The sequence below is a fragment of the Dama dama genome, chromosome 11 (genome assembly GCF_033118175.1).
Source record: "Dama dama isolate Ldn47 chromosome 11, ASM3311817v1, whole genome shotgun sequence".
In the NCBI taxonomy this organism is placed as follows: domain Eukaryota; kingdom Metazoa; phylum Chordata; class Mammalia; order Artiodactyla; family Cervidae; genus Dama; species Dama dama.
In genome coordinates, this window is record NC_083691.1 from 35,963,409 (window position 1) to 35,990,456 (window position 27,048).

The 27,048-nt window shown below is 45.6% G+C and overlaps 2 long non-coding RNA genes across 2 annotated transcripts; both read right to left on the minus strand.

Annotated features, from left to right (window-relative positions):
* Positions 1-2,274: 2,274 nt before the first annotated feature.
* On the minus strand, positions 2,275-6,604 carry LOC133065492 (uncharacterized). The gene is made up of 3 exons (XR_009694897.1): positions 6,516-6,604; positions 5,189-5,275; positions 2,275-2,648 (listed from the first exon to the last, which is right to left on the minus strand). It is a non-coding gene; the product is annotated as an uncharacterized LOC133065492 (long non-coding RNA).
* A 17,707-nt stretch (positions 6,605-24,311) lies between these two features.
* On the minus strand, positions 24,312-26,483 carry LOC133065493 (uncharacterized). The gene is made up of 3 exons (XR_009694898.1): positions 26,356-26,483; positions 25,969-25,997; positions 24,312-24,871 (listed from the first exon to the last, which is right to left on the minus strand). It is a non-coding gene; the product is annotated as an uncharacterized LOC133065493 (long non-coding RNA).
* Between the last annotated feature and the right edge of the window lie 565 nt (positions 26,484-27,048).

Here is a 27,048-nt window from a genome sequence, read left to right on the forward strand (position 1 = left end):
CATGGTTTTTATCAGCTGGTTGAATGAAAGCAGCTAGTGATTCTAACTCTGGATACACATCAGAGTCACCAGCAGAGCTCTAAAAAGTTACAAATTACCTGCATCTTACCCCCCACAGACTTGGATTTGAATGGTCTGGGGTGAGGTTCAGGCATTAGGATTTTTTAGAATCACCCGGAGATTTAAACACACAGCTATGGTTTTAAACCACCTTTCTAAGAGAAGAGAAAGTGTTAGTCACTCAGTCACGTCCGACTCTTTGTGACCCCATGGACTGTAGCCCACCAGGCTCCTCTGTCTGTGGGATTCTCCAGGCAAGAATACTGGAGTGGGTTGCCACTTCCTTCTCCAGGGGATCTTCCCAACCCAGGGAAAGAAACATCCCCAATATATTGCAAAGTTTTTCACAAAGGCTGGGAGTGAATGAATGAGTGTGTATGTAGCTCAAGAGAACTCCGGGAATCATTCAAACCATTGACTGAGTGCCTAGGACTTATCAGTCATTGGTAAGAGGCTGGGTAAATAGCAGTGTCCCAGCCCTCTCTGCACTGCTTAGTATGAAATTAAAGGACAAATGTGGTGAGTGCAAGGCAGGAAGAACATAGCGAGCATCTGTTGGAAGGGTCAGGAGAAGCGTCTGAAGAAGTGACAAGGAGCAGGTGAGGCGCGTGGAGAGAGTGCTTCCGGCAGAGAAGGTTTGAGATGGAGGGGTGGGGAGGAGGAAATAGTTCAGGGAGGGCTTCTCAGACCTGGGTGAGGAGTTTGGGTTTTTATTTTAAGGGCAGGGCTTAGGATAGTAGCATTTATATTTTTACACAATCTGGCTCAATGGAGATGGAATTGGAGGGGGCAAGATGGAAGGCCCAGAGACCAGGAAGGAGGCTATGTGGAGATCAGAGTGAGAGACGGTGGTGCTTTTATGGAAAAGGGTTTTGGACACTTTGAACCTGGGGCTGGATATTTTTACCTTTACTCAGCCCATATCTGGGCTCTTAACCATGGAGAGTATAGAAAATCAAGTGATCTGTGCTGAGATTAATTGATCTTAATAGAAGGTTGATCCATTTTAACATTAGCCTGTCAGACCATTTGCTCAATGGATCTGCTGCCCTGATGATAAAGTTCAAGTCTTGACTATCTTCATCTTGGATTGTCCCTCCTTGTCTCTCCAACAGTTGAGGATGGAGTTTATTAGGACACAGCCTCCTTAAACGTAGCCCCACAGAAAACTATCTCTATTCACAGATGACATCATGTATGTAGAAAAATCCTATGAAATCTACCCAAAAGATCTACTAGAGCTGACCTGTGAGTTCAGCATGGTTGCAGGATCTAAGATCAATATACAAAAATTGAGTGTATTTCTATACACCAGCAATGAATAACTGGAAATTAAAACTTAAAATACCACTTACATTAGCATAAAAAACTACTTAGGGAGAAATCTGACAAAAGGGGTACAAAACCTGCTCAATAAAAACTATGAAACACTAGAGAGAAAAATGAAATAAGACCTACACAATCAGAGGAATCTGGTAGGCTATACAGTTTCTGGGGTCACAAACAGACACGACTGAGCAACTATCACTCACACTTAACCAGAGAGATATATCATATGGGCCTAAACACACAATGTTGTTCCGATGTCAGTTCTCTCCAAATTGACCTGTAGATTCAACACAAAATAACAGCAAGCTTTTTTATTTTTTTTTTGCAGAAATTGACAATCTGATTCTAAAATTCATGTGAAAATGCAAAGAATCTAGAATAGCCAAAACAATAAGGAGCAAACTTAGAGAACCCAAATCTCAACTTTAAACTCTATTACAAAGTTAAAGTATTCAAAACATTTAGTATTGGCATCGACAGACAAATAGATCCATGGAACAGAATAGAGTCCAGAAATGGACCCAGACGTAAATGGTCAATTGATTTTTAAGTAGTTGTAACATTTTTAAAAATTTATTTTTAAGTGAAGGATAATTGCTTTACAGTATTGCATTGGTTTCTACCAAACATCAACATGAATCAGTCATAGGTTTACCCATGTTCAATTGATTTTTGACAAAGGTGCCAAGGCAACCCAGTGAAAAAAGGACAATCTTTTCAACAGTCGGTGCTAGAAAAATTGTATATCCTCATGCAAATATCCCCTGGGGATGGAAACATGAGTCTTTACTTCTGCCTCCTGTTGTCTCCATGTGACTTTCTAAATAGAATAATTACTCATTTAGGAAAAAAAATTTGTTTTTCATGGTTGGTCAGTGGCTTCAATGCTGTCCCACTCCACCACAGGTCACCTCCTCTCTCCCTAAAGGAGGAACATTTGTGGCTGGTGAACTCTGCTGTGTTATTCAGGATGACTTGTATTCCCATCCTGCTCAGTCCATATGTTATCTGGGGCCAGATACTTGATGTCCAAGATCTTCAGGTTTCTTTTCTAGTACCTCTTGTGCAGGGATGTGAAGGTTGAATACTCAGTAGGCATTCCACAAGTCGAGGTTTTATCCCTCTTCCCCTTGAAAGATGGGGTAGCTAAGGAACTAGCCCCTGCCTTTCCCCTGCTTTTCGCACTGAGTCCTAGGCACACCAAGTCAAGAAGAGCTTCAAGGTGAAGGCATCTGTCTATCCACAAATGCTGAAATTAACTGATCAGTGATGAGATTAATTGATCTTAATGGAAGATAAATGCATTTTAATTTTTTTTTTATAATTCAGAGTTGCTTTCTTTTTTAAGGCAAATTTAAACAGAAAAAAAATTCCTCCCTTAGTTTGCCCCTTTTATTTATCACCATGATGGGGGAGAAAGATGAAAGGAATATTAATGCCTCTGTCCACCAAACTATTGGAGAGGGGAGAGGGAGACATCTCCCATCAAGCTAGGCCTGATGTCTGGCTCCTTTTTAAATAAAAGGAGATCCTTGGGCAGAGACCTGTTGGAAGTGATGGTTCTGTGTGAAATGGAGAGAGATTCAAGATGTGGGTGACAGCAAGTGCAAAGGCCCTGTGGTAGGCATTGACTTGACTTTCTTGGAGAAATGTCTGTGAAACCAGCAGGGCTAGAGCAGAGGAAAAGAGAAGTAGCTGAGGTCAGATACCACAGAGTGGAGTTTAGAATCACTATTGCCCATTGTGAGAAGCCCGCTGGGGAAGGAAGCAGGCTCATCAGGCATCCCAGCCCCTAGAAATCTACTGCTCAGCCCATTCAAAGATGTCTCACCGCTGCAAATGGCAGTCAGGGTTGATGGACCTGAGGCAGTGTCACAGGCTGAAGGGGTTTCTGGGTCATCAAAGGAGGATTAGACCAGGCAGAAGTCTGTTTGTACAGCTGTCCTCCAATTACTGAAAAGTGGTTATGGCTAAGAGAATGGGCACTGAGCTCGGGCCCCTGGATCTGTATGTAGCTCAGCCCTGCCTTTTACTGTAATGTGACCTTAGGCAAGTTACTTTCCTTCTCTGGGCCTCACTTTCCTCCTCTGTAAAGTGGGTACCTACCTCACAGAGTTGAGGTGTGGCTTAAATGCCCTGTTACAAGTAGTAACAAGCTTAGAATTGCACCAGGCACAAAGTAAGTGCTCAAATGTTAATCATTGCAGAAGGGAGAAAAATACCCTCCCCCAACTCCCCAAAGTTGTCCACATTCTGATCTCAGGAACCTGTGACTCTGTGATGTTACATTGCAAGTGGGAATTAAAATTGCAGGTGAAAGTAATGTTGTTAATCAGCTGACTGACTTGAGAGACCCTGTATTACCCAGGTGAGCCCAATCTAATCACACGGGTCTTTATAAGGGGTGAGAGAAAGCAGATGAGCCAGTGTGGGAGTTAAAGAGAGGTTTGAAGGTGGCAGAAGGGGCCTCAAGGACTATAGGTACCTCTCTCTAGAAGTTGGAAAAGGCAAGGAAACAATTCCTGAAGCCCCCAGAAGGTTGACATCCCTACCAACATGTTGATTGCAGCCCAGTGATACCCATTTGGACTTCCAAAACGGTAAGATAATAAATTTGGGTTAAGTCACTAAATTTGTGGTAATTTGTTTGAGCCACAGTAAGAAACCAAAACAGCCATTGTTATAATATGATGGTGGTGATGATGATATAGACGAAGAGGTCCCCAACATGGACTGGTACCACAGGAGCCAGATCAGCAGCCACGTTAGATTAGAAATAAAGTGCACAATAAATGTAAAGCACTTGAATCATCCTGAAACCATCCCCTCTCCCCCATAACCCTGGTCCATGGAAAAATTGCCTTCCCTGAAATTGGTCCCCCGTGCCGAAAAGGTTGGGTACTGCTGAGACAGACTTCTGCGTGGCCTCGGAGAACAGGGTGGCACTGGACAGGAGGGGTTCTACGCAGGCCAAGTCCACTGTCCAGCACTAGAGCCCATGCTGTCTTAAGGCTAAATGTTCTCTCGGTGTCTCCAGGCAGAGGTGTCTGTCAGCTGGAGGGGGCACCACTGCTCTGGACTGGATAAATCTGAGGCTGTAAAGTGCTTATTCTAGAAAATTAGTGATTGAAATGTTTTCACTAATTTTCAAATTTCTGGAAAGAGTAAGAATTAACGATTGACGTGTGGGTGCTTCCCTGGTGGCTCAAATGGTAAAGAATCTGCCTGCAATGTGGGAGACCTGGGTTCAATCCCTGGGTTGGCGAGATCCCCTGGAGAAGGGAAAGGCTACCCATTCCAGTATTTGGGCCTGCAGAATTCCATGGACAGAGGAGCCTTGCGGGTTACAGTTCATGGGGTCGCAAAGAGTTGGACACGACTGAGTGACTTTCACTTTTCATGTTGGTCATTATAGCCTGCATATCAGAATATTCATTACAATACTCCCCTCTCCCCATTTATCTGCAAAGAATGTCCTGTTTGAAATGCAATTCGTTTGCACTACGTCCTTTGCCATTTCAAATCAGGAAAACATGGATTCACTCTTTTCTAATATTGGCTACCATTTGTAGAGCACTGAGCTCTAGATTTACCATCACTTCCAATTCTCACAACAGCTTTTTAAAATGTGGGTTTTTGTATATAGTTTTTTTTTTTTTTTTTTCCCCTGTATCAACTACAATTAGCAATGTAGAAGACAGCACAGTTTGGGGACTTCATCTTTCAAATCCCATCCAGTGGCAAGTGACAGGATGATTTGCATTTTTGTTTCCTTCCAGTCATTGTCCCTCATACTTACCAGAAGGTACTCAATATATTTTTCCCACGAAGTAGACATTTTAAATGTTATTTTACAGATGAGGAAGCTGAGGTCAGAAGCTGAGGTCTGAAAGAGCGGGGTTAGAATCAGTGATGTGCTGGTAAATGTGTAAGAGCTGGCTCTCAAGAGAAGAAAAACAAAAACAAACCTGATTTAAAACTTTTGCCAATTTCCATGGGGTAAGTGATCCCACTTTGGCTGATTCTGTGCACAAACTACTCAGCCTGTCAGAGTCTCAGCTTTCTTTTCCAGAAAATGAATTTAATTCCAACACCGGGCAGTGCCTAGTTCAGAAGCCCTTTATAAACTCTAATGTGTGCCCTTCCTTCATTCAGAAAAGAGAAATAGCTCCAGAAGATGTATTTGGCACAGTATTTTTCCAACTGAATCATTATTGGGTTGTGAAATCGATTTATCTGTGAGTTGCAACAAGAATTTTTTAAAAGAAAGACAACAGATAAAAAAGACTAAAATAAAACAGGAAAGAAAAAAAAAATCATAGTGCAGCAGACATGGGAAGATTGTGTTATTTCCTGAAACTTGTTTCATTCCTACATGTGTGTGGCTGTGTGTACTGGATCATGAGAAATTTTTCTTCTTGCTGTAGGTTGCCATTAAAATGGAGACACTGAGTGAATCTGGCTTTCTAGAAAGCAGTGCTTTTACCTTTAGAGTTGTGGAGTGAGAGAGGCAGCTAGAAATAGTGCCTGTTATACCCTTCTCTGTAGAGGAAATGGGGCTGAGGCACCCAAGGGCAGGGCCGGGGCGGCCCAGTGTTGCTGGGAGAAGCCAGAGAAGGCCACGATGCCCTTGGCCTCCTCCAAAGCCAGGGTTAGGCTCCAGGCAGCCCTCACATTGTCTCCTGAGCACTGGAAGGAGGCCCCTTTGCATGAGGGAGGAGAAGGAAACTGCACAGGAAATTCTGGCTGCAAGCTCACCGCTGCTGGGACCCACCACAGCAGCTACCACACAACAATAGTGCCCTTAGATAAAAATAACCCTCAGGGTCTGCAGCCCTGCGGTGCGGGGGCTGGAATGTCACCAGGCTACAGCCCAGGTCTTGCTCCTGGGCGCTGAGCTATACCTTCACTTCCTGATTGCTAATTAGAGGGCAGCTTGCCAGCTGGAGGTCGTTTGGGCTGGTGCCAGGAATGGGGCCCCTTGACCCCAGGGTCTCTGCTCCCCTGCACTCTTACACAGGGTAATATAAAAAAATCACTCATGCTGAGGTCTTGAGATCTCAGTGCCCCACCTCTCCCAGGAAGACTTTCATCTTACAAGAGCGCCCCAGCCCAGGAGGGCTTACCTGAAGTTTGTCTCTGGACGCAGGTGGGGGTGAGGACGCAGACATTCCTTGCAGCTCTCACCCTTGGCTGTAGGCGGGGCCTGGCCCTGTAGCATCTCCTCCTGTGCCCCAGAGGCCCTCTCTCCAGGCTGAAGAGACAGGCTTCCTGTTCCCCTCAGTGCTTGAGCTTGGCCAGTGGCTAGTTTCCTACACATTGAGGAATGGAAGGAGGGGGCGAGGGTCAGGCCAAATGCCATTTTACTGCAGCAAAACCTGGTGAGGATCAGCAGCCAGCTTTGAAACACGGAGACTGGGCATCCCTGTTGGCTTCTGGCCTCACTGTTGGCTGGCTAATCATCTGCTTTTAGTCTGTTTCTCATTCTCTCCCGCCCATCCCAGAAGTACCCACATCCCCCAAGGATAACAATACTATACGGGCACAGCACGCTATGGTTTTCCATACTTACTTCAGATCTTTCATTCACTTACACAGCACTTTTGGAACCTGGGCGCATGGGTAGATTTCAGGGGAGCATCTGAATTTGGAGGGGACAAAAAAGAACATCTATATTTTCATTGACTACTAAGTGAAGGGCTTCCCTGATGGTAAAGAATCTGCCTGCTGATGCAGAAGACATGAGTTTGATACCTGGTCCAGGAAGAGCCCCTGGGGAAGGAAATGGCAACCCACTCCAGTGTTCTTGCCTGGAAAATCCCATGGACAGAGGAACCTGGCAGGGTACAGTCTACTGGGTTGCAAAAGAGTTGGACACGGTTTACGACTGAACAACAATTAAGTAAAAATTTAGCATGTCCTGCTATTAGAGATGTTGGCAACAAACCACAGGAGTGTCAGCAGCACCGTGACTGTCACAAACAGAAATCACCGGTATTTTCATTTTCACGGTACACTTGTTGCAGGGATCAGGAATTACCATTTGTAGTCGTGGCTACCTCAAAGTCAACCCTGCTGTTGCATTTTGTTAGGTAAAGCATTAATAAAGGACATTTATGACTTTGTCACAAGTGCGTAGCTGTATGTCAGCACAAGTGATTTGGTGTGCAACTCTTTGCATTTTATGCATTTATAGCAATATTCTGAAAAGAGGATTAAAATTTCTTCAGGGAGCCAGCGAGGAACCCCCTGAGGGGCTGGTGCTAGGGCCCTGAGCAGAGAGAGAGTTGAACTTGCATGGGCAAGGGAGCCTCTTCTATAACCCACAGGGGTGCAAAGCTAAGAGAAATACAGCAAATAAGTCACTGCAGACTAGCCTGATGGGTGCCATGACAGCAGCGATTGGACAGAAGCCATGTGTAGGGCAGCCATGAAGTAGCTGGCCACCACCTCACATCAGACTCTGGAGTAATAGCCACCTCTGGCCCAAAAGGAAAGAACCCATCTACCTAACCCTCCTGGGCGCCCTTGACCTGCTCCATTTCCCTGCCAGCCTCAGCCCAGGGCCCGGAAGCAGGGTGATGCAGTGTCCCCACTGCCCTGGCCTGAGATGTTTCCCAGAATACAGAACTTTCAGGGCCAAAACCAGGAGTTCTCGGCAAACCAGTACTGTTGTTCACCCTACTTGGAAGCCAAACCCCACCCTTCTTACCTAGAACTAATTCAACTGCCTGGAATTTGGATTAGCTTATTCCCCTAAGCATATTCTCTGTCCATACTCACCCTCACCGCATCTACCCAATTTCTGCTTTAGCTCCCAAGCCACTCTTCCCAGCCTCTAGCCATCAAGTGATTTGAACTTTTTATTCCCCTACAGGCCTGCTGAGCACTACTGGTTCTTTGTTTTCAATTGAGATATACTTTACATAAAGTCTTCAATTCCCAGGTGAATAGCTCAGTGAAGGTTTATACACCCATAAAACCACCATCCAGATCTAGATATAGAATACCATCCCTCCCCAGAAATCTTCTGAGTACCGATTTGTTGTCAATTACTCCTCCAAAGGGTAAACCCCTCTTCTGACCCCCACAACCTTCCTATAAATAAAATCATGTTCTCTGCACCCCTCAGAAGCACACCTGCTCTGCCTGAAGCTGCTCCAGTGTTGCCAGCCCAGCTGGGAGAAGCCCTCTTCAGCAGGACCATAAAGCAGGAGGGACAGAAAATGTAGGGGCAAACTTTACACCATATGGCTGGAGGGAATAAATAGCCTCCTTTTCCAGTTATGACACCAGGGCTCAGAGGGACAGGTCACTTACTCGTCCTTCTTTTGGCCAGCAGTGACTGGACTCAGGGAATACAGCCTACTGGGGAGGCAGAGTTGGAATTAGGACCCAAATCTCCTTCCTTTAAACCCTGCATCCTCCTCTGGGCAAAAGCCAGGGCGACTCCTGCTGTGGCAAGGAGGTTTTGTCTGAGAAAGCTGAGCAGGCAACCTGTTTCCTCCGTTTCACCCCCTGCCCAGATGCACCAAGCACCTGAAACCCCAGGGATGCAGAGTGCTGGTTCCTAATGCTGGCTGCATGTTAGAAAAGACTCAGCGCCCAGACCAACGAAATCAGTGTCTCTGGGAGTGAAACCTGGGTGCCAGTAGTTTATAATTTTGACACTCAGGCAAGTTTGTAAAGGAACTGAGCTTCTCAAAATTTACAATGCATGTGAGTCTTCTCGGGCTTTTGTTAAAACACGGATTCTGATTCAGCAGCAGGTCTGGGGTAAGGCCTGAGATTCTGCCTTTCTAACAAAGGCAGGGTATGGTTGATGTTACAGTCCAGGAACTATGCCTGAGTAGCAAAGATTTAGAGGACCATTCTATTCCATTTTATCTTCATACAAATACACTTTGCAGTCATGCATTTTTCAGTTTGTCTTTTAAATATAAGGCTCACCTACTGCCCACACCCTAATAATTACATGTTTATCCACCTTGACCAGGAAAGAGTACAATGATTTATCATGTGCCTTCTATGTGCCAAACACTGTCCCCCAATAAATTTGAGGATAGAGAAATAAAGAGGCTAATAACATGAAAACATGGAGTAGAAGCCTAAAGAACAGAGATAAAATATCTTATATACATCCAATTGGAGCTTATGAAGGTGATGAGAAGGAAAACAAAAGGGACACAATATTCAACACGAAAATGGATAAGAAGGGAGTAGCCAAGATGGTAGAGTACAAAGACCCTGAGCTCACCTCCTCCTCTTCCCAAAATTACAACTACTTACAGAGTAACTATAGATGAGCACTAGCAGAAAAGATGTTCGAAAATTAAAGATACAAAGAAGGAACCACAACAAGATGGGTAGGAGGATGGAGATGTGGTATGGTCAAGACCCACACTCCTGGATAGATGACTCACAAATGGGAGGATAATTACAATTGCCTTGAAGTTATCTCCAAGGAGCAAGGAGTCCAAGTACCATACTAGGCTCCCCAGCCCAGGCCTCCTACACAAGGAAGACAAGACTTCAGAATATTTGTTTTTGAAAGCCAGGGGAGCTTACTTTCAGGAGACTCAGAGGGCTGTGGGAAATACACGTTCCATTCTTCAAGAGCACACACAAAATCTCATGTGCTCTGGCTCCCAGGGCAGAGGCAGTAATTTGAAAGGAGCATGGGTCAGACCCACTGGCTGATTTCAGAGAGCCTCCTAGAGAGGCACAGGGTGCCTGGAACTTACCCTGAGGACAGAGACACTGGCAGTAGCCATTTGGGGGACATCATTTTACTGTGGGCACCATTGTGGAATCCTCCTTCTAGACTATTAGCATTGGGATGTGGCCCTGGCCACGAGTTGGTCATCCCCAGTCCTGGGGAACTCCAGGCCAAACAGATAGATGTGCAGAAGCATAGCCCCACCCATCAGCAGACCTGCTGTCATAGGACCACCCACCAGAGGGCTAAGGACTCAGTCTCACCCACCAGTGGGCCAGGACTAGCCCTAGGACTGCCAGGGCCCTGTAGCCAGCTAACCCAGGACCTGATCACCCGCTGGTGACTCCACAGGCTGTGCAGTCAGCTATGCCAGGACCTGGCGACACCCATCATTGGCCAGCAGCCTCCACACCAGGCAGGGCCTGGCAACCAACCAGACCAGAGGTCAGCCACACCTAACGGCATGCCCACAGTAGTCAGTCAATACAATAGAAGGGCCCATGTGGCCCACATAGAGGGCCTTGCTAGAGTGTGTGGGTCTGGTGACCAGAGGATGTCTCCTTCGTAAGATCACTTCTCCAAGATTGGAAAACATGACTGACCTACCTAATACATAGAGATAAAAACAGCAAATTGAACAAAATAAGATGACAAAGGAATATGTTCTAAATATCTTTGAGAAACATGATAAAAACCCAGAAGCAGCAAAGTGGAGAAAAGCAACCTACCTAGTAGAGAGTTAAAGGTAATGATCATAAAGATGCTCAAAAAACTCAGCAGAAGAATGAATGAACACAGTGAGAAGTTTAACAAAGAGTCAGAAAATACAAAGAAGAGCCAAAAATGAAGAATATAACAATTGAAATAAACACACCAGAAGGAATCAACAGTAAATTAGATGAAACAGAGGAATAAATCAACAAACTTGATAACAGAATATTGGAAATTACCCAAACTAAACGGAAAAAAGAATTTTTAAAATGAGGATAGTTTAAGAGACCTCTGGGACAATATTAAGCATACTAACATTCACATTGTAGTTGTTTCGGAAGGAGAAGAGAGAGAAAAGGGATCAGAGAACTTACTTGAAGATGCAATAGCTGAAAACTTACCTAACCTAGAAAAGGAAACAGACATCCAGGTTCAGGAAGTAGAGAGTTCCAAACAGGATCAACCCAAAGAAGACCACAGTAAAACACTGTATGCAGAAATCAACTCAAAATGGATTAAAGATTTAAATGTAAGACCTGAAACCATAAAACTCGTAGAAGAAAACATAGGCAGTACACTTTTTTATATTGGTTTTAGCAATATTTTTTTTGCATCTGTCTCCTCAGATAATAGAAACAAAAGCAAAATAACCTAATGGGACCTCATCAAACCAAAAAGATTTTACACAGTGAAGGAAAGTATCAACAAAACAAAAGGGCGGCCTACTGAATGGGAGAAGATATTTGCAAATGATATGTCTGCAGAGGGGCTAATATCCAAAATACACAAATGACTCATACAACTCACATTAAAAAAAAAAGATTGAAAAAAATGGGCAGAGAACCTGAATAAGCATCTCTCCAAAGAAGACAACAGAAGGCCAAGTGGCACATGAAAAGATGTTCAGCATCACTCATCATCAGGCAAATGCAGATCAAAACCACAGTGAGATATCATTTCAGATCTGTCAGAATGGCTAGTATCCAAAAGACAACAAATAAGGAGTACTGGCAAGGATGTAGAGAAAAGGGAACCCTCATTCATTGCTGGTGGATTGTAAATTGGTGCATCCACTATGCAAAACAGTATGGAGATTCTTCACGAAATTAAAAATAGAACTACCATATATGATCCAGCAATATATACAATGGAATATTAATCAGTAATAAGAAAGAATGAAATCTTGGCATTTGCAACAACATGGATGAACCTAGAAGATATTTTGCCAAATGAAATAAGTCAAACAGAGACAGACAAATAAATTCACTTACATCTGCAATCTAAAAAAACAAGCATGAAAAAACAAAATAGAGTCATAGATACAGAGGACAACCAGGTGATTGCCAGCGAGGTGGGGACTGGGGGAGGAAATAGGTGAGAGAGATTAAGAGGTACAAACTTCCAGTGACAAAATAAGTGAGTCACAGGTGTGAAAGATATAGTGTGGGGAATATACTCAACATCATATCTTTGTGACAGATGGTAACTAGGCTGACTATAGTCATCATTTTGAAATGTATAGAAATATCAAATCACTAAGTTGTGCACCAGGAACTATCATAGCGTTGTAGGTCAGGTATACTTCAAAAACAAACTCAGGAAAGAAGAGATCAGATTTGTGAGTACCACAAGCACAGGGTAAGGGGAGGGGAAATTGGATGAAGATGTCAAAATAAATAAACTTCCACTTATAAATGTAAAATAAACTTCCAAATATAAAGAAATGAGGTAATACACACCAGGATAAATATAACTAACGCTGCTATAGGTTATATGCGAAAGTTGTTGAGAGTAAATCCTAAGAGTTCTCATTACAAGGAAAAAAATTTTCCATTTCTAATTTCTTATTTATATGAAATGATGCTTTCTAAGTTTATTGTGGTAATCAGTTCATGAGCATATAAGTCGAATCATTATGCTTCCTACCTAAAACTTATACAGTGCTATATTTATCAATTATTTCAATAAAACTGGAAGAAAAAAATTTTTAATCAAATTTTAAAGAAACAAAAAAGGAAAATGGATGAGAACAATGAAAATTTGTCATAAGTCGTCAAATACAATAATCTACAGATTTGAAAAGGTCATTGAATCCCCCTAGAAAAGATGAAGGGAAATACACACCTAGACACAACAAATTAAAATTTAGAAAACCTAATACATAAAGGAAATCTTAAAAGCAGCCAGGATAAAAAATGATTAACTTCAGTGGAATTAGTAGCAAAGTGACTCCTCAACTCTCCCCAGCACCCTTGCCACCCCCAACATACTAACTTTGAAAAATGATAGCCTCAATTTTAATGATGAGAAACTTTAATTCAGAAGCCCATAATATTAATGGCAGTTTAAACGCAAAGGCATTAATAGGCTCTTTTTGAGTAAACAACCTGCTCCTTCCTATCCTCCCCTTTTAAAAACTGTGAGTATTAAACTTTCATATCTAAATAAAAATTTACCTTGGGGGTCCAAACCATACCCCAGTCTTTAATGCAAACAATTAGAAAAAGGTCCTGCCATTTTTCTAATCTCTGTCTCAGATCTCTTGTTCACTTTTGATGCCCTGGCCAGCCAAGCCTTCACCAAACTTCCTTCCCAAATGCCCCTTACATCTCTCATCAGTGTTTCTGCTCCACCCCAGCCTGACCCCACCGCCATATCGCAGGGCTTCTCACCAAGAGAGGTGACCAGAGGTGATCACAGGTGATCATTCTAGTCCAACTAGAATGACCTTATGAAACGTGAAGCGTGCGTGATCAGTTGTGCCTGACTCTTTGTAACCCATGGACTGTAGGCCGCCAGGCTCCTCTGTTCATGGAATTTCCTAGGCAAGATTACTGGAGTGGGTTGCCATTTCCTCCTCTTGCATGAAGGAGGATGGATGATGGCACATATCAATGACAGTCACAAGGACTCCCTAGCAAGTTGTGTCCATGGTCACTACCTGGCAGGCTGTTAACCAGTGACTAGATAGTGAATAAAACGGGTCTTCCTTGGAAGCCTGTGTCTCTGTGGTTGGTGGGGAGAAAACCATGATCTGCTACTCTTCCTGAATTATCAGAGAGTCTCTACTACACTGTCATAGCTGGGCACTGTCATAGAGGTCACTGTGGTCCATCAAGCCTAGCCCTCTGATGGGAGGCAGCCTGTGTGTTGGTGAGCGATGGATTTTACTAATAGTTAGATCTGGGTTCAAACCCCCAATTCTGCTCCCTAAAGGGGCCATGTTACTTCCTCCTCCATGCCTCAGTTTCTACATCTATAAATTGAATGGAGATAATATCAATCAGTAATGATTGTAAAGATACCTATAGCATGTGGTGTTTAGCATGCATTAGGTTTGAACAATCCTCTACTGTTTGGAAGATTATGTGAAGTGATCCACGTGGAAGGGGTTGGTTAGTTCAGCTCCTGCCACAGAAGGGCCTCACCAAATATTATGTGTCGCTTCTGCCTTTCTTGATGACAGTCTCTCTGATTCAGAACAAGCCATTTCTCTGTTCTGCCTTCATCTTAAGTACAAAGGAGGGGTGGGTGGGGCCGAGGGTCAGGCCTGAGCTCACAGGCTTCTAGCCTACAGCTATGGCCACCCTTCCCAGACAGCCTCTGACCATTTGCAGCCTATAGCTTTGCTAAAATTCCTGGGACCAAGGAACCTCTGACCTTAGGCTTGGAGGGTGGTTACCTTAGGGGTTGGGGGTGGGAGAGAGAAAAATGTTGGCATATGAACTGGTTCACAATGGCTCAACTCAAAAGCTGCCATGGATAATCACTGTTTATCAACTCATTGGAAAAAATGACTACAATCACATTTCACACATCAACCAAAAGGAAAAATAAAAGCCCCATTGGAATGTCTGAGTCACTCTTCAGAGACTTTAAATTACCCAGTCATTATGACCCTTCTCCCCGCCGCCTCCCCCTCCCAGTGCAGGGAGGTGCTGGGCCCTACAAGCTGGCATTTGCCTGATGCGTCAGCCTGGCCAGAAGTCCTCGTAGGACACCTAAGACTCTGGGAGCTTAAGCTAGACTATTGAAGGGATCAGTGGGGCTTGGAGGGTCATTCTTTTATGAGCTCAGGACTCTGGGCTGACTGGTGACGCAGGCGTGTTACTTATACACACACACACACACACGTGACACGGGCATATTACTTACACACACACGTGGCACGGGCCTGTTACACACACGTGACACGGGTATGTTACACACACACATGACATGGGCCTGTTACTTACATACACACATGTGACATGGGCATGTTACACACACATGAGACACGGGCCTGTTACACACACACACACGACATGGGCATGTTACACACGTGACATGGGCCTGTTACACACACATGTGACACGGGCCTGTTACACACATGTGACATGGGCATGTTACACACGTGACATGGGCTTGTTACTCACACACACACACACACACACACACACACACACACACACACACACCAGGAGGAATGAGGAGGAATCATGGTCAGCAGGATCTGGGCTGCCACTTGGTGCCGGTGTTCGTGCATGGATATAAAGCTTGTTTAAAAACAAATGGCTTCACTCGGAGGAGAGGGTAGGAAGGACTGAACAGTGATCCCACTGAGGTGTTGCCCTCTTCTGTCACCAGGAACGTGCAGGTCCACACATCATCTGAAGCAATCTGCCTGCCCCCAGGAATGAACTGGGTGTCAGTTCAATCCTGATCCTTAAGATCACATTTTAAATTCACAGTAACAGTGGCTTTAAAAACATTTTTGGGAGTCATGAACTCCTTTGAGAATCTGATGGAAGCTATAGACTTTCTCCCCACAAATACGGACAAAGTCCAGGGAATACACAGGCTCCCCTGAGAGGTAGGGTGTCTCTGGAACCAAAAGGACACAGCACAGACTTTTCTGTGGGGAATTCATTTGTGAAATGTTCTCTGTCCTGGGAAAACCTCAACCCACCTCACTTCTTATGTGTGTTTTGTAAGACTTCATTCCCTGGTGGCTCAGACGGTGATGAATCTGCCTGCCATACAGAAGACCCAAGTTCAATCCCTGAGTTGGGAAGATTCCTCTGGAGAAGAGAATGGCAAGCCACCCCAGTATTCCTGCCTGGAGAATCCCATGGACAGAGGAACCTGGCAGGCTACAGTCCATAGGGTCGCAAAGAGTCAGACATGACTGAATAACTAACACACACACACCCCTTTGGCAAGTAGCATCTGCTCACATAAAGAGAACTACCTCTGCTGCTGAGGCCTGTGGGTCCATGTTCCAGGTCGTAACACCCCAGAGATCCCCTTCAGCTCATGCAGACACCAGGACATTCCTTAGGAAATCAGTCAGGCTGACCTCAGCACAGAGTGCCCACTGTCGGGGCCTGGTGGGTCACCTGGTCCCTCATTGGTCCCTCCTAGCGCCAAGAGCAGCATTGTCTTAGCTCTCTCAAGCCTGTCTTAGTTCCCTCGCCCCCTGTAGGGAAAGCTGTCAGAAAGCATAGAATGACAGGATTCCAGGAGGAAAGTGTTGGCTCTATCATCCCTGGTGCTTCAGGAATCCTGGCCATCGGCCATTCATTCTTCGACTTGGTCATTAAATCTGCAGGCTGCGTGGGTGGGGAGCTGCAGGTCCTAGCAGGAGAAGGTTGTGTTTACAGAGCAGTTTTATGCCCTCCTGTCTGTCTGTGAACTTTGGAACACTCCTCCTCTGCAGCAATACAGTAACGATTGATAATGGTAAACAATGATTTCTTAAAGGTTGTATGACATTTTATCCCATTTAAAGTGCTTCTGCATGTATTCTTTTCTGTATTTTGGTAAAATGTACCATTTTAACCGTTTTTAAGTGTCCGATTCAGTGACATTATATTCACAATAGTGTGTAATCATCACCACCATCTGTTTTCAGAAGGTTGTCATCATCCCTAACAGAGTCTCTGAACTTCTGTTGCTATTAATTTGCCTGTTCTACGTACTTTATATAAATGGAATTATACAGTATTTGTCCTTTTGAGATGGTTTAGGTCACTGAGCATTATGTTTTTAGATTCATCCCTATTTCATTCCTTTTTATGGCTGAGTAATTTCCCGTTGTATGGACACACTGTGCTTTGTCTATCTAGTCATCTCTCAGCGGGCATTTGGGTTATTTCCATCTTTTGGCTAGTGTGAATAATGATGCCATGAACAGGGTTTATAAAGTATCTGTTTGAGTCCTGCTTTCCATTCTTTGGGGCATATACCTAGGTGTGAAATTGCTGGATCATATGGTGATTTTATTATAGTCTCTATTGAGATTGGATATGCAATTCTTGATTATAACCATTTTAAACAGGATACTGAAGCTCAGAGAAGTGAAGGAAATAAAATCCCTCAATGTGGGTTGCTAATGTAGGGACTGTAAATATTCCTGTACCCAGGCTTGGGACGAGGGTAAGGCTAGGGAGGTATCTAGGGTACAAAATTTAGGAGGACTCCCATGCTCTCAGGTTTGCATGACCCCCTTCACCAGGGCCAACTTAGCCATTAGACACAGTAGGAACACTGCCTAGGACTCGGGATCCCCTCTGTTGTTGTTCATTCACTAAGTCATGTCTGACTCTTTGCAATCTCATGAACTGGAGCCCTCCAGGCTCCTCTGTCCATGGGATGATTTCCCAGGCAAGACTACTGCAGTGGGTTGCCATGCCCTCCTCCAGGGGATCTTTCTGACCCAGTGATAGAACCTGTGTCTCCTGCAATTAGCAGGCAGATTCTTTACCACTTAGCCACCTGGGAAACCCCAAGACCTTCTCAAGGGCCATGAAAATGTTTTAGTTTATTTTAAAGTTAGAAGAAAAAAATAAATATAATCCAGCTTGGATTATATTTGTCTTTACACGCCAACACAGTTTGAAATATAATCTTTCATATATATTTCTTAGTGGAGGAAGGGATTGATAAAGATTCTATGGCCCTGGGCCCCAGAAGTCATGGTTCTTCTGTTCTGCTCTTCTGTTCCTGCCCTGACAGTGAACATCCTATTAAGGATTTAAGGAGCCTCTCATTTTCAGGTTCCTATCAGAGAGAACCCTTCTCGGTCACAAGCCCCAGAGTGGGCGCCTCCTTAAATTTTGTGCCCTAGGCTTGCCTCTCTTGGGCCTGGCCCTGCCTGGGTCTTGACCAGGCTGGATGGTTCCTCCTGGTATGCAAGACAAAAGTGTCTTGGGCCAGGATTATGTGCCCAAGGGAAGGAGTCAGGCCAAAGGAAGCCAGCTTTAGGGATAAAAGGCTAGTGTTTGCCCATGGGGAAGTTACTGGGGAGACTACAGTGAACCCCACTGTATAGCAGCCTTTACTAATAATAACAATAAGCCCTCACCCCTTATTTCTTTTCAGAGAGCTTGTCACATCTGTAATCATTCTTACTTTACCTAGAAAGTCTCTTTGTCTTCATTCCCAAATGATTAGCTAACTCTGCCAACCCACAAGGACCAGAGAAGGAACAATTTCCTTTCTAAGGGACTATGTCCTGGGTTCATAATCTTTCTTATTTTTTCATCCATTCAGGGACCCCACTGGCCCCCACTTCGTCAGACACAGTCATTTCACATTCACTTCTGCAGGGAGAGGCCATTTGGGAAGATATGTATTTTACTTATTAATTAGTTCATTCAGCAAATCTTCATCAAGCACCTATTGTATGCTTAAGCACTGGGAATGCACAAGTGACAAAACAAAAGAAAATCCCTGACTTCATGGAACTTACAATATAGTAGAGAAAACAGACAATAAATAACAAATAACTAACAAAAACATATGGTGGGCCTGAGAGTGAACTGTTAAGGGGAAAATCAAACAAGCGGTAAGGAATGTGAACAGGGCTAGGAGTACAGTTTTAGGCTTTAGACTGGGAGGTTGGGGAAGTTCTCATGGAGGTTACATTTTAGCGAAGACCTGAAGAACAGGAGGGAACAAGCCACAGGAGTATCTGGGAGGTACCTTCTGGAAAAGAACAACTTCAAGTGCAAAGGCCCTGAGGCTGGAGGGTGCTTGACCTAGGGGAGTCACTGCTGTGTCCCTGCAGGTGGGGACTGTTCAGCATCAGTCTCTTACACCCCTGCTGAGGATTCCAGTTCTCAGGTGCCAGCTCAAAGGGACCCCATCTTCTAAGAGTCACAGGTGCAATCATGCTTGCTCTCCCTCAGCCTACTGAATTCTGTCTTTCGGGAGATTCTGTTAGGAGTCTGTTCTCAGGTAAAGCTGTAGTGGGCTTCTAAAGCCATGGGGCTGCACTGTTTGCACATGCACACTCACATGTGCACACACATCTCTACAGAAGCAGAGCAGCAGTTGGTGAAGAGAGAGTTCAACAGATGTGCAGATGGGAGATGGGTAGGACATGAGACAAAGACAGACAAACCGACAGACTAGGGGGCTGGGTGCTGGGAGAGACGGAGAGAGTTGCCCTTGGGGTTCCTGACAGCTTTGGGCTCCTGATTCCCATCCCTCTCTGGAAGGGCTCACTGACCCCCACCCTTGGATGATCTACTCCACCCAGCAGATACCCCTGCATCTTCATAATGAACACCCCCCCACCCTTTGTTTCTCCTAAGTGAGCTTCAGAGCCCACCTTCTGGGATTCTTCCCTTTTAACTGCTCCTTTTTCACACCTGGATTCTGCCACTGCCCTTAGCCATCTGTGTCCCCGGAGGAGTGGGACCTTCCATGAAGGCAGCCAGCTGAATTTAGGTGGCCGCGAAGCGGGGCCCTGACTGGATTCAGTTGCTCCAGTTTCACCCTCGAGCTGGGCTTCACATGAGCTCCGTAAACTAGAACAAGTCAGCTGAATTCCTTGGGTGTCTCTTCACCTCTACCGTGGAGGTTTAATCCCTGCCCTGCCTGCCACTCCTCACTGTTGTGAAATTACAATGGAACCTGTGTGGAAGGGTTCTGCCATGTGTCCGATGTGAGTGGTTGTGGCCCTGCCCCAGACCCGGTGTCCACACCCCCACCCCCTCAGGCCCAGCTGTGACTTAGCCGGCTCCCCTGGCCCAGTGCCCTGCCACTCAGCTCTGCAGCTGAGCCTCCGCTTCAAGTCTGGGTTCCACCCGGCAGCTCTCTCCTTCCTGTTTCCGCCTTCTCTAACCCTTGAAGTTTCCCTGTTGACTTGGTTACTCTGAATCAGGCCAACCTCCGTTGGCTTCTCAAAGATCTGCATTTTTTTCCTAAAGCTCCTTTTGCTCTGTGAAAGTCCCCACCCTCCCTGAATGACTGGGCCCGTCTACCACCCTACTCACCCTCTCAGAGCCTCACCCACCCCTGGGCACACTCATGTTACAAAGAGAAAGCACCTCTTTCCAGCATCTAAGACCTGAACCCCAGCTTGACTCATTGTTAGGAGCAGCCCTTTGGGCCACCAGCAGGAGGGCATGCTGAAAACCATGTAAAACTGCTCAGCTGTCTCTTGAACCCATGTTTTTTCTCCCCATGACCATTCTCAGTCTTCAATTTAAGTCACCATCTCAAGACTACCGCCACAATCTCCTGGCTCTTCTATTAAAATCTCTTCTCTCTCCTGAGCCAAGCAATCATCAACACTATCCCCAGAATAAGCCTTTGAAAAACTGACCTACCCACCTCTCCCCCCTGCCTCAAAATCACGCATGACTCAAAATAGGCTATAGGATGAAACTGTTGGTACAACCCCTTAGTTTGGCCCCCATGGTCTTGCCCAAAGTCCTTTCCCAGCCTTCTCTCCTATACTGTATGCTCCAAACAATAGGGTAGGCAGCCTCTGAGATGACCCCAAACATCCTCACATCCTGGTATTCCCATCTTTGTATCAATCCCTTCTCTTGAGTGTTGCTAAGCCTGGTGATTTGCTGCTACCCTGAGTAAAGCAAAAACAATGGGATATGAGTTCTGAGTCCAGGACACAAAAAGACTGTGTCTTCCATTTTGCACACCCTCGCTCACTCTCACTTGCTCTGAGGGAGGCCAGCTGCCAGGCTGTGAGCTGGTCTGTGGAGTAGCCCTCATGGCAAGGAACTGAAGGAGGCCACAGGCCAAAAGCCAGTGAGAAGCTGAGGCCCTCAGCCCAATAGCCTATGAGCATCTGAATCCTGCCAATAGCCACTTAGTAAGCTTAGAAGCAAAGCTTCCCCTAGTTGAGCCTTCAGATGAGACCCCATCCCTGGCCACCACCTCGAGTGTAGTCTGGTGACAGACTTTGAAGCAGAGGCACTCAGCTAAGCTGTGTTCAAATTCCTGACCCCAAACTGAGGTAATACATATCTGTTGTTTCGACAAGTTTGGGAATAACTTGTTATAGAACAATGAATAATTAATATAACACAGCCTCACTAAGTCTCACTACATCTCAGGAAGTCACTCTAGAATTTAATACTACTGTAAATTCTTTTTTCTTTTATTTGTTTATTTTCCACTGCACTGGATCTTCATTGCTGCGTGCAGGCTTTCTCTAGTGTGGTGAGTGGGGGCTACCTTCTAGTTATGGTGTGCAGGCTTCTCATTGCAGTGGCTTCTTTTGTTACAGAACATCAGCTCTAGGGTGCACAGACTTTCACAGGCTTAGTTGCCTCACAGCACATCAAATCTTCCCAGACCAGGGACTGAACCATGTCCCCTGCATTGACAGGCAGATTCTTAACCACCAGCCCAACAGGGAAGTCCACTACTATAAATACTTGATCAGAATTTCTACAGGTCTGTCATACAGCTTCACATTCTCCTGTTTCTCTGGCCACTTCAGTCACCTTCCTCCACAACAAATACTGTTGACCATCCCTTGCGTGCGTGCTCAGTTACTCAGTCATGTCAACTGTTTGTGACCTCATGGACTGCAGTCCACCATGCTCCTCTGTCCATGGAATTTTCCAGGCAAGAATACTGGAGTGGGCTGCCATTTCCTACTTCAGGGGATCTTCCTGACCCAGGGGTAGAACCCTTGTCGCTTGCATCTCCTACTTGGTAGGCAGATTCTTTACCACAGAGCCACCTGGGAAGTCTCACTAATTATCCCAACTCTCTTCAAATTTCCAACCCCTTTACCACCCACCCTCAAAGACTCCCTCCAATTATGCACCCACCCCTTCCTCCCAGCAGATGATGTCATCAAGACTATGAAAGCTATCAGATGTGAAGTCTCTTACCCTCCCACTCCAAAGGGGGAGTTTTCCACTTCAGCACCCTACCACTCATCCCTCTCTCCTCTTCTGATATGAAGTGACCCCTGTCCCTCCTCCAGGGCTCTGGACCCCATCTTTCTCCTGTATCTGCAACCCCTCCCTCTCCTCTCTAGCATTTCAAGTCACTCTGTTCTCCCCCATCTGAACAAACATTCCCTTGATCCCATAACCCCCTCCAGCAACTACCCCTGCCTCTCTTCTTTCTACAGCCAAACTCTTGGTGTGTCCCTCCATTTCCTTTCCTTCACTCACTCCAGTCTGGCCTTTGCCCTACTTGCTGCACCAAAACATCTCTCTCTAAAGTCATCAAGGACCCAGAGGTTGCTAAATCCAATAAACATTTTTCATACCTCGATCCTTTTGACCTTCAGTAACACTGAAATGTTGATTCCTCTAGGCTTCAAGGCTGCCCCCAGCCTCTCATGTATAGATGCTGTTGCCAGCTTCTCTCCTCTCCCCAACCTCCAGAGCTGGGGGAACCTCAGGCTCAGTCCTGGGCCCTCTTCTTTCCCTGCATCCCACAGACTTTCCTTTTGCTAGGAAACCCCAGACACATCTCAGATACTATCTTGCCATCAGTGACAATCAAGTTCATACCCCAACCCAGATTTCTCTGAGCTTCAGGCCTATGTATTCAAATATCTGCCATTGACATAGATGGCTTATAGGTACCTGACATTCAAGACGTCCAAACTCGAGTTCCTGTCATGAGCCTTACAATCGGTACTTTCATGTGATTTATTCCTCAGTGAATTGCCCAAGCCAAAAATCCCTCAGTCCTTGTGCTTAGTTGCTCAGTCGTGTCCACCTCTTTGCGACCACATGGACTACAACCTGCCAGGCTCCTCTGTTCATGGGGATTCTCCAGGCAAGAATACTGGAGTGGGTTGCCATGCCCTTCTCCAAGAGATCTTCCCAACCCAGAAATCAAATCAGTGTCTCCTGCACTGCAGGTGGATTCTTTACTAGCAGAGCTTTTGGGGCAGCCCAGGCCTTCTTAGTTACTACTATCTATTCTGCCTCCTAAAAGGATCCATTGTTTGCTCTCCATCTCCATCACCATCAGGCCAACCACCATCTTCTGTCACCTAAAGCAGAATGATGTCCTTTTCCCTTCTTTCTTGCTTTTAAAGACAAAAAGCTTTTAAAAAGCAAAAACTTGATGATTCTCAACCCTAGACGTACATTAAAGTAACCTGCAGAACTTAAAAAAAAAAATCACTAATCCCCAAGCCTCATCCCAGAAGAAGTTTAAAAAAAAAATTCTGGGTGTGGGCTCTAATCATCCTTACTAAAAACTTCCCAGTTAAACCTAACTCAGAACTAGGATCGAGTCACTGGTCTAATCGATCTCCCCACATGCGTAGTGGCTCCACTCTGTCTTCCACACAGCAGCCAGAGAGGGGTCTTTTCCATCCTCAGATCTCATCATGCCACTCCCCTTGCTCTTAGGATAATGATCCAAGCCTTCTGGTCCTGCCTCATCTCATTCTACCTGCCTCCTGTAGCCTGGATGCTCTATCCACTCTGAATACATTCAGATAGTCTGCACCATATGCCCTTTCTACTTCAGGCCGTTCCATCCTCCTGGAGGCCTTACCTGGCTAATCCCCACTCATCTTACAGGAATCAGCTTAACTGTCTCTTTCCCAGAAAGGCCTTTCTTAATTCCCAGATCACGTGGGCCCCTCTCCTCTTTTACCCCATTTATGTTCCCACAGCTCCTTTCTCTTCCCCTTCACAGACTTGGCACAATTGTGAAGATTGTTATCTGTGTGGTTTTTGTTTGTTTAATTTCTGTTTTTCCACTAGAAAGAGAAAAAGATCTTGTCTGCCTTGTTATTTTCTGCTCTGTTGGCATTTAACCCAATTACCTGGAACCTAGTAGGTTTTTAATAAAATTTTACAACATGGTAATAAAGAAATACATGTTCTTTCAGGCCCCCTAGTTTGGTATGTATTTTCCATCTGCATGAAATGTACCAACCGTGTTCACAGCCACCTCAGTTTTTTTCCCTGGAAAACTCCTACTTATCCTTCAAGATCCCATTAGAAAAGTCCTTCTCCACAATTCCTTCCTGATTCCCTCTGGCAGGAATTCATTTCCTCCTCCTCTGTAAACCGATAGTCTTTTTATTCTTACAATATTTTTGCTTATGGACCTTCTTCCTGTTGTAGCTAGACCTCATGATCATGTCTCTGTCTTCTGGTGTTGATAATTCATTTGCTGGATGAATAAACAAATCAATGATGTAATGGTATCACTTTACTTAATTGTAACTTTAAGGTAGTAAACACATATATGAATTGCTCTACAACATAGGTGCTGGTCATATGTAAAGTTCTTGTGTTGCATTGCTCTGGCCAGAGCTTTTGGGATTCTTCTCTTGGGCTTCTCCAGGTCTGGAGCAGTTCTCTGATGCAGGCTGCTGAAGTCTGGAATGGGGAAGGCCTTAGTACTCTCTGCCTCTGGGAGTGGGAAGGGGAGACAGAGTCTCAGCCCTGTTTCCCCACACTCTTCCCATTATTGGTGAGCTGTATTCCTGGGGAAGCATGACTCTGCTTTAGGCTCTGACTTGGAACACTGAAATTGTTCAAAGCCAGCAGACTGGTTAGGGCTGTAGGTGGAGACCAAGGCCAGGATGGAGAGCAGGAGGGTCCATCCTGGACCAAGGATGAGAAATAAGGAAGAGACGCTTCATGGCCAGGCTCCAGTGGTCCTAGAATGGGGGGTTTCTGGTATTTTCCAGCAGCTGCTCCCTCTATTCCAAGGCCCTCAGCCTGAGGAAGGGCCTCCGCACTCTCAGAACTCCTCATGTATGTATGTGAGGTCTGGTCCCGGGCTGCCAGGCTAGAGGACTGCTGTGTTGGTTCACCTCTGCTGACCAAGTGGAGAGAAGCAGAAGCAGGGCAGGGCTGGGGCAGCCATCTGGGGAGAGGCAGCTGAGCCCCACCCTGGCTGCCCTCAGGCCCTCTTTCCCTTCCCTTGACCAGGTCCACTGCCTGCATTACAGAGATGACATGCAGGCAGGCAATGCCTTACCACCCGTCAGATGTTAAGAACAGTCCTGGGGATGGGCCAGAAGCACCTTTTCCAAGGGCAGAGAGTTGGAGCAAGGTTGACACTGGGGATGATATTAGCAGTAAGAGTTAACTTTTACTGGGCATTTCTAATGTTTCAGGCTAAAGTACTTGATACAAATTGTCCTATTTGAGAACCTATGCCTCCTCACATGCCTTCTGAAAACCCTCTGCCTGTGGTGAAAGCAGGGCCAAAATGTACATTTTGGCATTTCTTTGGACCACCTTGACCCTCTGAGCCTCTCCACTTCTGGGGCCCTTGGCCATTGGTTATGCTCTAGCTGCTTCCAAGGTGACCAGCCCAGCAGCAGCTGGGCCAGCTTGCAGTGGACACAATCTTGTAAGACCCTAGACCAATGGAGACAGGAGACAGTGGACACGTTTCCCCTCTTCTTCCCCCATGAATGGGCTATCCTGAGACTCAGAGGTTCATACAGACTCTGGAAGATGGACCTACAGTATCAGCAATCAATCTATTCAGTCTAAGTGGGGCCAGTTCAGAAGCAAGCACATGTTGGCTATCCTGGCTTCCCACCTCCCCACTCTTTCCACTTTTTCTTCCCAAGAACCATGCCCCCTAATAAAGTGGTAGGATATCAGCACGTGCCTTGGGCTCCACTTTATGGAGTACCCAGGCTCAGCCAGGCTAGTGGTTAAACAGATGTGCACATCCCTTATGCAAAGGAAAAAGTAAAGATTGCTGGAGAATTCCAGGCTGAAGAACCTGGGTTTTGTTCTGTGATAAGAGGGAGCTGAGATGTACAACAAGATAACTCTCACAGGTGGGAGGAGGTTAGAAGTGAGAAAACAGCTGCTCAGACAGCAGGTCAGGTTGGTGGTCATGCCACTAGTCTGGGAAGAGCGAGGCTTCTCAGGTGACTCTGGGGCACTTACTTGTCTGGTGGTCTGCGGTCTGCTCCTTTCTGAAAGAAACAGAGGGAGAGGGCAAGAAATGACGCCCTAGCTGTAGAGTCTCACATATCCTTAACCCATACATCCTGCTATCTGAGAGCATCTCCCTGATTCTCTGGGGCCCCACTATCATTCACCAACGTGGAGATTTCCATGCTTTGTTAAGTGTAGAGGGTTATAGGTAGGCACCTCTGGTATGAGACCCTGAAATCCAATTCTAGTAAAACATTGCCTAAAATGACCAAACATTTCAGAGGTGCTTCTCTGAGTCCTGAGCTTTTTACCCCCCAGAACAGGATAATCTTAGCCCTCATGTTACCCAGGGCCCCAAAAGAAGGACTTCAGATAGGACTGCCAGTTAGCTTGCACCTGATAGAGCTTCCTTGGTTCAATCTTGTCCCGTTGGCCCTGCCTTCATCCCTCAGGGCTTTGGCTGTCCTGCTTCCCCATCATGACTCTACTCAGTGATCACCAACAGGCATCACGGAAGCTTCCCTCACCATCATGATGGTTCCTGTTGACACAAAGGTTATAACCCACAGCCACAGCAGGAAGATCCAGAATCTTAGATTCTGACTTTGCATGCATGGCCAAGCTTTGGTGGAGGAAGGGCTAATTCAGTTCGAGCAAAGTAGGCAGAATTGCATGCAACTGGGCCTGCACTCACACTCAGGATCTGGGGGAAATCTCTACCCTCTGGGTGGCCCAGAACTCCCAACTTGCTTACATTCTTCACCCAATGGCATAAAGAAAACAGGTGATTAATAGGAAATAATGCAGAGAACAAGGGGCGGAGGAGTAGGTGGATGTGGAGTATATCTCTCTCCACGGATACATCAGGAATACACCTTCAGACCCAGAAGTGCATTCAGAACACCAGCTGAGGATGGACAGGAATACATGACCAGTGGAAAAGAATATATAGAACCATGCAAAACTAGGTAGGATGAAGGAACTGGGGGAAAAACAGGAGTGTTAGTAGGATTGGACCTGCCCTGAGCAGGTGGGGGAACTGAAGCAGGGGTCTGATTCCCACATCAGGGCAATTGTCTGAGTCAGAGG